Here is a 12,337-nt window from a genome sequence, read left to right as displayed (position 1 = left end):
GACCACAATCTAGCCAGTCTGAACACCTGAACCCTTTAGAAACATAGAGTCCAAAGGCGATGAATAGAGTCCGGCTGAAACTGCTTCACTTTTTGCTAAATCATGTCTCAAGTTGCAGGTGGGAAAGATTTAGTTCATTGCATCAAACTACAATTTGACATAACCAGCATAAGCAAAGGAGAAGGATGATGAGAAGGGCTATTCAGCAACATGTGAGGGGCCAAACAATTCATTCCTGCCTCTCTTTTTTTTTCATTAGATTTGGCAATGTTTCTGATTAAAATAATGAACTGCTTCATTTTTGAACAAAGTATTCTCCACAATTTACATCTCAAGACCATAACATTGTGCAAACTACGCAAACATTTGCAAGGAATCTTTCTCTCTCCCCCTCCCCCCCCCCCCTCGTGAACTCAAGTATTGTAATTCTCAACAAGCCTGAGGAGTTGTTTTGCCGAACTCAAAAACTTGCTGACTAATAATAATTATTTATTTGACTAGTCATATGACCATTTCAAAATACAACACCAATAAAATACAAGGCAAAAAGGAGAGGACAGCAGCTGACCTTCTATTTACAGTCAGTCTTATTGTCCTGGTTCTTCTTTCAGGAAATGTGCTCTTTTCTTGATAGCTTTCAGAATAAAAAGGCTTACTCTGATTATGGTGGATCTTTCTTGTTCTTGCAAGAGGAATGTCAGAAGATCATTTCTGTTGGGGGACCTGCAGTTGGATAATATTGGATGTAAATATCTGTGGATGTAAATATCTGTATTGCAGTTCAGCATATGCTGGACAGTCAATTAAGAAATGTTCAATATCTTCCACTGTTTGTTCTCCCCATACACAGAATCTCTTAATTCTTGGGATGTTACAGTAACGCCCGGTTTGCATCATAATACCGAGTTGTTCAAACCTAACCCTAGAATATATTCTTCTTAAGGGTAACAGAAGTGGATAGTCAGATAGTGTTCTAAATGAATATTTATTTTGTGGGAAGCTAAAAACATTGTGGTAGAAGACCAACCTATGCTTGCTAGGTCTAGTTGAGCATACATATCTCGAGTGCGTTGCATGAGCACTTGTTTTGCCTTAGGTCCTAGATCATTCAGAAATTGTAAAGGCAGGCTGATTTTAGCCAACACTTGCTGATTACTTTTGAGCTTTTTAATAGAGTCAAATAAAGGCATTGTGTGACTTTCACTATTTGGATTATTTCTACAACTGATTTGGGAGAACAGGAAAATTCAAACAATATTATCATTTTTGGGCTATCCTGTGCAGTTACGCTTAATTAACCCTTGTAGTATACGTATAGTAAAAACCAGAGCTGTTATAGGAGAGAGCTGCATGTTGTTCTTTACCATATGCGCCAGAATGTTTTGAGAAATTTTGCATAGAAGCGGTAATCTAAGTATATAATTTTGTCCCTCTTTTCATGGAAACCTCATTGAGCCACCAAAAGCTTACACATATGGAAAGTGCAAAACTGATTTCCCCTACTTCCTCTTGCAGTTTCCTAACTATTACGCATGGTGTTCATAGGGTCCTCCAACTTCCTGAACAGACTTTGGGAAAGGGTTGGAGAGGGAAGGAGAACCAACATTTGTCCCCCCCCCCCCTTCTCCCACCATTTACAGTTTATGGAATCGTCCATTATTCAAAGCCCCATCTCTGAGTGGAAGGATAGCATTGGATGTAAGCCATGATATTTAAATGCCTTAGTAAATCTCTCTCAACTGCGTGTGGTCAGATATTTCAGCATTATTTCTAGCGAGAGACAAGAAAGACAAACTACATTTTAGCTGAGCTAAATTAACATATCTTAAAATATTTACAGTATAGAGTACTACCCAGCCATGATGTGTGATGTATTTCTACAGGCCCTTTTTAAAGTGACTGTAATTGCTTTTTGTTGAGTATATTTTTATAAATAATTTCTACCATCATAAATGGCATGCTGCTATCCTTTTCTTTGAGGAATCTAAGTACTATAATTCCTGAGAGACATGAACAAAAGCTGGTTGAGACTCAGTTCTAGGAAAGATCATCATATCAAAACATACTTCATATTTTAGTTACTCCCCAAAGATGTTGTTTGAAAGCGGTTTGTCAAGATTTGTTTGGTTTTTAGACATAAAATTGTGGTATATAATTCACCGGGAATATCATCATTCCTGTTAGTGCTTGGATATTCAAGTCCTTGATTGCATTGTTGATTATTCCAAATGTTTCAAACTAGCCCTGATGACTCTCAATTAAAAGTGATTGGTCTAAAAAAATCTGTGGGGGAATGACATTTCAGTCTTTTTACCATGAGATTTAGAAATGTGCTCCTTTTCTCCAGGCTGGAGAAAGGCGGGATAGAAATGTCATAAATAAGTAAATAAATAAATATCATGTTTAATGTCTCCCCAGGTTCAAATCCCCACTTGTCCATGGAAACTCACGGTTGACCTTGGGCATTTCACAGTCCCGCTATTTCATAGGAAGGCAATGGCAAAAATTCCTCTGAATAAATCTTGGATAGAAAATCCCATGATAGATTCACCTTAAGAGTTGCCATAATTTGGAAACAACTTGAAGGCACACAAGTCCACTGAAAAGCAGATGCTGAAAGTTAGGAAACTCTTGGTGATGATGTGTGGTGTGGAGAGGTAAGCTGCTACTGAAAGAGGCTTATTAATAATAATAATTGATTACTTTATTTATAACCCACTACCATCTCCTGAAAAGGACTTGGGGAGGCTTACAGGCACACGGTAGTGCAGTGGAATATACAAATACAGTAAAACATAGAAGAATACATAAAAGAAATACAGGAAAACACACAATTGTAAACAGCAACAATGCCAATAACACAAAACAGATGTACTTAAAAACTGCATAAAACCCCCTATTAATTAAAATACTCATTAAAATGCATCGATATCTGCAGATAAAATGGTAGAGAGTATCCTCTTGGATCCCAACCATTTATAGCCATTATAAATAATTATATGCCTGCATGCACAATAGCAAAAAAAAAGCCCTCACTTATTTGCCAGGAAGCATCCTCTAAAAAGCAATATCCGTGAGAAGTACATTAGCAGAAAGGAGAAGGAGACATTTGAGAGCAAGAGCATTTTTTGAAAATAATAATGAAATGCTTGGCCATTTTTTCTGTGCAAAAGTCATGTTAATGTTCTCTTATTAAGATTTTGGTTTCTCCTGCATTAGAAAATAGAGTAGTCCAGAGTTATTCACTTGGCGTGCATTTTCATCAAACACAGTGGTTGCTCTGACAATTCATAATTCTGCATTGTCTTTTATGTCAACACAACAACCTGAAATAAATGCAAGACGTATTGAATATAGCTCATTGAGTCACACAAAGAAGATCCCGTTCTGTGCATATTCATCCGAGTCTTGTGATATCTAAAACTTAAGGCTTAAATAAAGTTGCTAGTCTCAGATAAAGTAAACTCATTGAATCAGATGCTGAATGGTAAATGTAAATCCATTGGGACTGGAAAGTGGTGTAACAAGTGTAGGGTGGGAAATATTCTGTGAATTGGGTTGTTGTAGGTTTTTTGGACTATATGGCCATGTTCTAGAAGCATTCTTTCCTGACGTTGCACCTGCATCTATGGCAGGCATCCTCAGAGGTTGTGAGGTCTATTGGAACTAGGAAAATTGGGTTTATATATCTGTGGAATGTCCAGGGTGGGACAAAGAACTCTTGTCTGTTGGAGCTAGGTGTGAATGTTTCAACTCGCCACCTTGATTAGCATTTGATGGCCTGGCAGTTTTTTGGTGTGGCTTGTTAGTACCTGGGAAAATCTTTTGTTGAGAGGTGATTAGCTGTCCCTGATTGTTTCCTCTCTGGAGTTTCCCTGTGTCTGAGTGTTGTTCTGCTGTTATAATTTTAGAGTATTTTTATACCGGTAGCCAGATTTTGTTCATTTTCATGGTTTCTGTTGAAATTGTCCACATGCTTGTGGATTTCAATGGCTTTTCTGTGTAGTTCTGTGAATTTTCTTCCACTACTTATGAACCTCATCACACTACAGAAGTAATCCACTTACAATTTGGTTGCTGCCTCCTGCAGAATTCTGGGGTTTGTAGTTTAGGGAGGAGCTTTTAACAGCCCCACTAAACTACAAACCCCATAATTCTGCAAGAGGCACAAACTGGATTTAAAGTGAATTCATTCTCTAGTGTGATAAAGTAGTATATCCTATTTGTGGAAATGTTTCTACATTATTCATATACACATATTTATCTATTTATATAAATTTATAGTTGTCTTTGTTGCTAAACAAAATCATCCTTTCATTTGAAATGGAATTGAAAAGTAATACACAGAGTAAGTGAAAAAAACTACAGTACTACAGAAAAAGAAAGTTACATTGTTGATTTGAGATATATAGATTTGTGTCCTTTAAACATGTCCTTTGATATGTCTTCATTTTTGTCAACATAAGGGATGTATAGGATAGTCTTCTTACATTATGATAAATATCCCAATAAACTGATTTTCATCTAAAGCTTTAGATGTCTTTTGAGTATAACATTTAAACTAAACATGTATAAATTATTTTATTTAAAGTGTTGGAAAGTCTTTCAGAGAAGTGAAATTTTCTAGGTCTGTTTTTTTTCCAGAAAACTCACACCATTGATCAAATTTAGGTATGAGAAATGTAATATCAACTTTTGTGGGGTGTAACTCAAGTATTGGGGTTATCCTGAAATTGCAACCTGACTACAGCGACAGGTAACTTTAAACAAGATAGAGGACTATTCGCTCTCTCCACCACCACCACTACCATCACCACTACCATCCCTTCTTGCACAGTTCAGAGTACTTGAAGTGATATGATGTCACTTCTGGCTGTCATTTCATTGGATTTTCAGCTATTTCTTCTTTCTTCTCTGAATACGAGGAAGTTTGATGAGGCTAGGGAGTTTAAAGAGCAAACTGCTGTGTTTCCTATGTAGTTTGGGTGGATTTGAAGTGGGTTGAAACCAGAAGAAATCTCCTCCAAATCAGCCAAAAAATATTAAATTTTATTGGCAAGGGTCTGGTTTGTATAATGGGCTTCTGGGAGCATCCCATAGGCTGCACTTGGAGGTCTCAAAGGCTGTGTGTGGCATTCATGCACAGGCCAGCTATTTCACACAGATTCTTGCTTAGGAGCCGAAGGTCTATCCCCCATTTTAAGACAGTGATGTGTTTCCAGCTCAGGTTTACACCAATCTATGGAGTGAGAAAGTGAAAGGAGCAGTGAAAGAAAGAAATTCAGATGTTGGAAGTAAGAAAAGCACCAAAGCTGATGAATGGTGTATTTAAATTCCTTGCCATCATACGTTACCTCCAGAAAAATGACATCTGTGAATGACCCACTGTACTATATACGTAGCAGCAGAACTGGTCTTGATTCTGTGACCTAGAATGAAACTGAAAATAGATCCATGTTAAATTAAAGGCTTGTAATGACTCTAAATAAAGCTAAACATGGTTTTTTGCTGTAACCTCCTTGTTGTAATTGTTAGTTGTCGCTTTAGAGCTACCTCTGAGCTTTAATTTGTGCTGCATATGGATACTAACCTTTTTTACTGTAAAAACCACATTCTTCTCACTACATAGACACACACACAGAAAGAGAAATATGTCTATGTCTATGTGTGTCTTGATTATTTTCATCCTCCCCATTTTAGTCTGAGATTCTTGTCTCTTTATAAAGATCCAATCTCTATAAAGATCTAACCCATAGCATTTTGTCCATATATCATTATCGAGATATGCTCTCGGTTTCAGTGGTCAGTGACAACTATTTGTGGTTAAATATATCTTCATAATTGAGATGGTGTCTTTTCTGTTTTGTGACAGAAAACAAAAAAAATGTTAAGAGGCAATACAGCTTTGCTTTGGAGCCTAATTTAACATTATATGTATTTGTCTCTATGTAAACATAGCTTGGGCAGTGTAATTTCAATCTCTGGATCTCAGAATTAGGGAAGCTCAAAGCAAAGGAATAGAAAGGGGAATACATTAAAGGCCATGGGGATGAAACATATCATCTTGATATAATTGGTCTTTGTAGCATTATGCCATCTTCGGCCGAACACATATCTGGATTTTGTATGACTGTATGTGCTATGACAACAAACAAAGCATCTTTCTAAGTAAACAAAAACAAAAAAAACTTGTTGGGCTCAAATTTATTTATCGTGTCAGGGGAAGACCAAACAGTTGCATTGCATTTTTTAAACAAACAAACAAACAAAACACAAAGTTTGCAAGCTTGGTAGTTGATTAAATGTCCTTTGACCAGTAGCTGGCCACTTGGAGTGCCTCTGGTGTTGCTGCAAGAAGGTCCTCCAATGTGCATGTGGCAGGGCTCAAGTTGCATTGCAGCAGGTGATCTGTAGGTTGCTCTTCTCCACACTCGCATGTCGTGGATTCCACTTTGTAGCCTCATTTCTTAAAGTTGGCTCTGCATCTCGTGGTGCCAGAGCACAGTCTGTTCAGCGCCTGCCAAGTCGCCCAGTTTCCTGTGTGCCCAGGGAGGAGCCTCTCATTTGGTATCAGCCACTGATTGAGGTTCTGGGTTTGCGCCTGCCACTTTTGGACTCTTGCTTTCTGAGGTGTTCCAGCGAGTGTCTCTGAAGATCTTAGAAAACTATTTCTTGATTTAAGTCGTTGACATGTTGGGCTCAAAAATATATAGCCACTTTTGAGAATCCCAACTCCAAAACTGCCATAGGAGGAATACAGCATTATGTCATCTATTATGTTGTGATCCTAAATGCACTAGACCCTATTTGCACATCTCTTTTTCACCTGTGGGGCCCCCGGTGGCGCAGTGGGTTAAAGCACTGAGCTGCTGAGCTTGTTGATCGAAAGGTCGCAGGTTCGATTCCGGGGAGCAGCGTGAGCTTCCGCTGTCAGCCCTAGCTTCTGCCAACCTAGCAGTTCGAAAACATGCAAGTGAGTAGATCAATAGGTACCGCTCCGGCGGGAAGGTAACGGCGCTCCATGCAGTCATGCCGGCCACATGACCTTGGAGGTGTCTACGGACAACGCTGGCTCTTCGGCTTAGAAATGGAGATGAGCACCACACCCCAGAGTCAGACATGACTGGACTTAATGTCAGGGAACTACCTTTACCTTTACCTTTTTCACCTGTGCTCTGTGCATAGCTTGAAACCAAAGGGTCCTAAAAGCTGGGCTGCTGTGAGTTTTCTGAGCTGTATGGCCATGTTCCAGAAGCATTATCTCCTGACATTTCACCCACATCTGTGGCAGCCATCGTCAAAAATTGAGAGGTTTGTTGGAAACTAGGCAAGTGAGGCAGGAAGCAGTCTGGCTTTGAAGCTACAAGGCCACTTAATGCTAATCAAGGTAGCCAATTGCAACATTCTCACTTGCCTCCAACAGACAAGAGTTTTATCTCACACCCTGGACATTCCACTAATATAGAATCCTCCCTTGCCTAGTTTCCAACAGGCCTCACAACCTCTGAGGATGCCTGCCATAGATGTAGGCAAAACGTCAGGAGGGAATGCTTTTAGTACATGGCCATACATCCCAGAAAACTCACAGCAACCCAGTGATTCTGGCCATGAAAGCCTTCGACAACACATTGGTCCTAAAAGCTTTCATTGATGATGAAGGGGAGGTGGGTGTAGAAGAGTCCTAATATTAGACTTTTCTTGGGCAAGCCATTTGTCAAGACCCTGTTAGACCAAAGCCATGGATCTGAAGAAAAATTAGTCTGCACTTCTGTGATTAAGTACAAATCCATGCTAAAACTTTCCTAAATGAGGATTTAATCTAGCATCCTTTGTTAGGTAAGAATGAATAGTAGCTTATTCTAATTGGTGAGTACTTCATGATTCTCACTCTTTTTCACTAATGCCTCCCCTCAGGAACCACATATTTCTGCAGGAAGTTAAAATCATTGCATGATTCAATATTCTGTGTACACACAGAGTGGTCTGTAGCTAATTCACTGTGATGTTATGGGAACGCTTGCTCTAACAGAAATTTTAAAGTGTATCCCTTTTTAAAAAAATGATTTTCTTATCTCCTTTGTTAGCAGCATAACACTTATTTGCTATTATCATAGCTCTAGCTCTTGCTTTTACATTATTGTATTTATTATAATTATTTTTATTTAATTTGAAATTTTATTCCAATGTCTAAATTAAAAATGCAAACGTGGGTTTGGATGTGGTGCCATATGGCTTTCCCTTCTAGCAGCTCTGATGGAAGGGATGAGCTGGATCTGGTGATCCCCAGGTATGGGACATCACCCTCAATGCAGATTGCCTCCCTGGCATGGGAGGCAAGCACACAAATGTCCATTACCCATCCCTAGAGCTTTGGAGATGCAAGCTTTGCCATCTTCGGAGTGCAGAGGGGATGGAAGCAGCTGAGGGAAGATGCCCCACTTCATTGAAGCTCTATAGTGGCATGCAACCAGTTTTTCAATAACCCTGAGTTTTGGAAACTGATGGACTACAAGGAAAGAAGCTTTCTAGTTGATGGGGAAAATAACTTCCAAAGCTAAATTGCTATACTGAGACTGTGTAGAATCACCTGATAACTGACATTGATTTAAGAGTGAAATAGTGCACTTGAAGAGAACTGTATAAACTAAGTGAAGAAATTATGCACTAATTACTGATTTTTGTAAAACCTAAGAAGGAAACATATCAAGAAGAATTAGTAGATTTGTATATATTCAGGGGGCATTTTGAATGGTTGAAGTATTAACATAAAAGTTCTCACTATAAGTTACAGTGCTAAGGGAGATTGTGTAGCATTCCTCTATTAGTTTGTGTACTCTATAAATATACCAAATGGCATAGATGTTTCCTTGGCTAGTTCGGGGGGGGGGGCTTTTTTGGTCTCCACTTGTTTGCTTCTTTGGTCTTTTAAGGTTACTTTCCAAAGCCTTTTGTATCATTTTGTAATAGGAAGTTCATTGATAGACTTCCAGTTGGCTGCTACTTCCATCCTTGCTGCCACCCAGAATAATGCCTTTACGCTTTCTTATAAAGTTGATTTTTATTGTGTCCTTCAAAGACATGGAGATATTTTACCTTTTTGAGATCACAGCTGACATCAACACCTGCCACCCTCAGGCAGTTGCTGAGGCCTGAATGCCCCAGCTGGACTCACTGGCTTTGACACTGTGTCCTTCCCACCTGCCAATAGACTTATCTGATGACAGCATCTGAGTCTAGGAAACCACCCACTATGTTAAGCTAGATCTGGAATGCCTAATATAACATCACTCCAGGGCACTGTGGGAATATAACATGGTGGGTGGTTTCCAGAACTCCTCTCCAACAACTTGATCAACTCAAATGGGGCAGCCTATACTAAAGGGTACCTTTCTAGTAGGCCATTGAGTCAGTACCAAAAAGAAAGCAAAGACATTGAAGTCCTTCAAGAATAAAATGTCAGTACACTAAATTTTAGGTTTTTTTTTGTTTTTTTTTTACTGAAAATGATTGCATTCATTAATACAATTCATGTAAGGGGTCTTTTGGAGGAAAGATTTTAATCATTTTAGAGGAAGAAAAAAAAGTCATGGGTTCAACAATTACCCTATTTGAAGTTTCCAAAGGCAGGTTTGTGTTGTGGTTAAAGTGAAATTAGCAGGGTACAGGTCAAGAATTTCCCAGAGAGCTCACTGGGAATATTACTTCTTATAAAAATGTCTCATTGTGGAAAATTAAAATAAAACCACTGTATAATATTTTACAATAATCAGTAACTCTTCAGAAGCCTATTGATGTTGCACAACTGGATGTTTTCTTTGTTCTCATTTATAAAGGGAGGGCAAAGAAATATTAAATTCCTCTGAAAACTGAAAGTTCAGATTGCTTGTACTGCTACTAATACATTCAAGATGTTCATATTAGTAGGACTTGGCATTCTTCTGGCTTATGAGTTCCAAGCAATTTAACCTGCAATACCCTAGTGAATATCCCAGTGGCTACTAAATGAATTCTGGTACACTTTTTAAGAAACCATAATTATATTTTTATTATTTCTCAGAACTCACATATATCGCTGTCTTATGCCCACCCATGTTCTGAAGTGCCAGACGTTTGCAGTTTCTTTGGCCCTTTCATGCTCTGTGAGTGTGTGTGTGTACACACATTTATATATATGAATGAAGGAGAGATCTATATACTGTCAAATTATATAATGTATTGAGAGCTAAACATATCTCATGTTAAATAGATCTGAAATCAGGGTTTTTGTTGGGTTTTGGGTTGTTGTTTTTTTTACCATGTTCTATGAATGAGCCTCTATAGATCAGTTAAGTGTGATCTTGGCTTTGATTTTTCATTCTTCATATCAATGGAAGCTGTACTCCAAAGCAACAGAATCAGAATGAGGTGTATAAATTTACCCGTGTTAGAAGCTGTTAGGAATGGCACTGACATAAGAGACCGCTACTGAATGAATGAACACCCTATCAGTACCATTGTTGGGAGTATCCAAAAGCTCTTCCAGCAGGTTGTGTAGAAGGATTATATCTCAGACATTAGAACTTTACTAATTGCTCAAGCACACATTACACACAACAATAATTTACTGTGATACAGATGTAAATGACTTGTGGTCCTCTAGAAGTTGCTGGACTGCAACTCTCATAAGCCACAGTAGCCAATTGTAAGGACTCCTAGGAGATGATTCTGGAGAACTACATATTCTCCAACCCTGTTATTAAAAAAACATGCATGGACCTCTGTCAATATATGGATATCAATGGAAGTCCAAAATTAGTGTGGTGTTTGCTCTATTCTAAATAAAACAACTGTATCAGGCATGTACAGAAAACTAGCTGTGCAGACTCCTTTTGAAGACATTCAAAGAAGGAGACCCTGCCATCTTTATAGGCAAGTGGTTCCATTGCCAAACCAACCTTATTGTCAAGAAATTCCTTGTAATGTCTAGTCAAAATCTATTATCCACTAACTTCATACATTAGACCTTGGTCCTATCCTTTGGGACAGCAGAGAACAGGCCTGCACCCACTTCTTTGTGACAGCCATTGAAATATTTTAAAAATATAATCATGTCACTCTTCAATCTGCTTTCAATCAAGCCAAACAAGACCAGTTTCTTCAACCTTTCTTCATATGTTTTACCTCATATCAGTCTTGTTGCCCTTTTAACTGAAAAATGCTCATCAATCCAACTTTTCTGGAATAGCTGACAAACTCGTAATCTGATAAACACTATAAGTGGCTGGTACTACAGTGTGGTTTTATACAACAAAACCTGCAAATACTCAGGACCATAAATCTTGATGATGCAATGAAACAGGACAAAAGCAGTTACTCAGCTCATATAAACCAACAGTCTCTCTGTGTCACAACTATTCAGAATAGTATCATTGTGCTGCAGACTTAAGACTGAGTCACTGGTCATGTGAGTTGGCAGTATATACCAGAATGAGTTGATCTGAATATACTGTAATACAAATTGGTTCCTTTTAGCATGATCACATGTTTTGAAAGTATGAATTACTAGTTTAGTAGGAACATGTAATCTTCATTAGTATGTGTGTGCGGGCAATATAGATCTAGATAATTATCGATCTGTAGGCACATTAAGAATTAATATGATGGCCAATATTACAATATCTTGATGAGCAAGTTGTCAAAGTCTTATGTTTAGAGATGATAAATACTTTAAAGAGGTCCAGTAAATATTGTCATATGTTTGCCTTTGAAATAAAATCTGTTTCTCTTCACTATTTGAAAGTGGTCCTCCTCTGCCTTGAGCATGGAAAAGATATTGTTTTCTGTATTTGGTTTTCAAGCCAACACTAAGAATTTTGCTTCCTTGAGCCTTTAATCCCTGACAAGTAAAGAGCCTCTGCCTTGCATCAGTGCAGGAATGAAGAAGGAGCTGGAAACTCGTAATCTTCTAAATCTTGGTGGGTGGGTAGTGCCACACCTCAGGCGCAGTAAAAGCCAAACAGCTGTAACCTAAGTTCACATTCTAAACATCTGCACTACAAACCTTAAATAACATTAAATTGCATGTTCGGGGTTGTTGGAGTTTCTCTCTCTCTAAAATTAAGGAGGAAAAAAATACAATTATACATTTCAGATAATACAGGGGCATTAATTGCATGTGTCAACCTGTAAAATATTGATTCAGTGTTAAAGGAAGAGTGCAGGATGAGGTTTGCTAAAATGTGCCATAAAACAATGTGACTACTGGACATCCTTTAAAAAGGCTAGTTTTAAAGTAGTAGGATTAGTTGAAGGTATTTCTAAATGGCACCTCTCCTCACATCTGTTACCATCCAGCTGT

General features: G+C 38.3%; 1 protein-coding gene and 1 long non-coding RNA gene across 2 annotated transcripts in view; one reads left to right on the top strand and one right to left on the bottom strand.

Moving 5' to 3' along the window:
- Window positions 1–12,337, top strand: part of GPC1 (glypican 1) — a 275,461-nt gene that overhangs the window by 172,360 nt on the left and 90,764 nt on the right. The window lies entirely within an intron of this gene.
- On the bottom strand, window positions 469–5,436 carry LOC137096510 (uncharacterized). The gene is made up of 2 exons (XR_010909512.1): window positions 5,355–5,436; window positions 469–723 (listed from the first exon to the last, which is right to left on the bottom strand). It is a non-coding gene; the product is annotated as an uncharacterized lncRNA (long non-coding RNA).

Source organism: Anolis sagrei, chromosome 3, assembly GCF_037176765.1.
Source record: "Anolis sagrei isolate rAnoSag1 chromosome 3, rAnoSag1.mat, whole genome shotgun sequence".
Classification (NCBI taxonomy): Eukaryota; Metazoa; Chordata; class Lepidosauria; order Squamata; family Dactyloidae; genus Anolis; species Anolis sagrei.
This window is presented reverse-complemented; position numbering and strand designations above follow the sequence as displayed.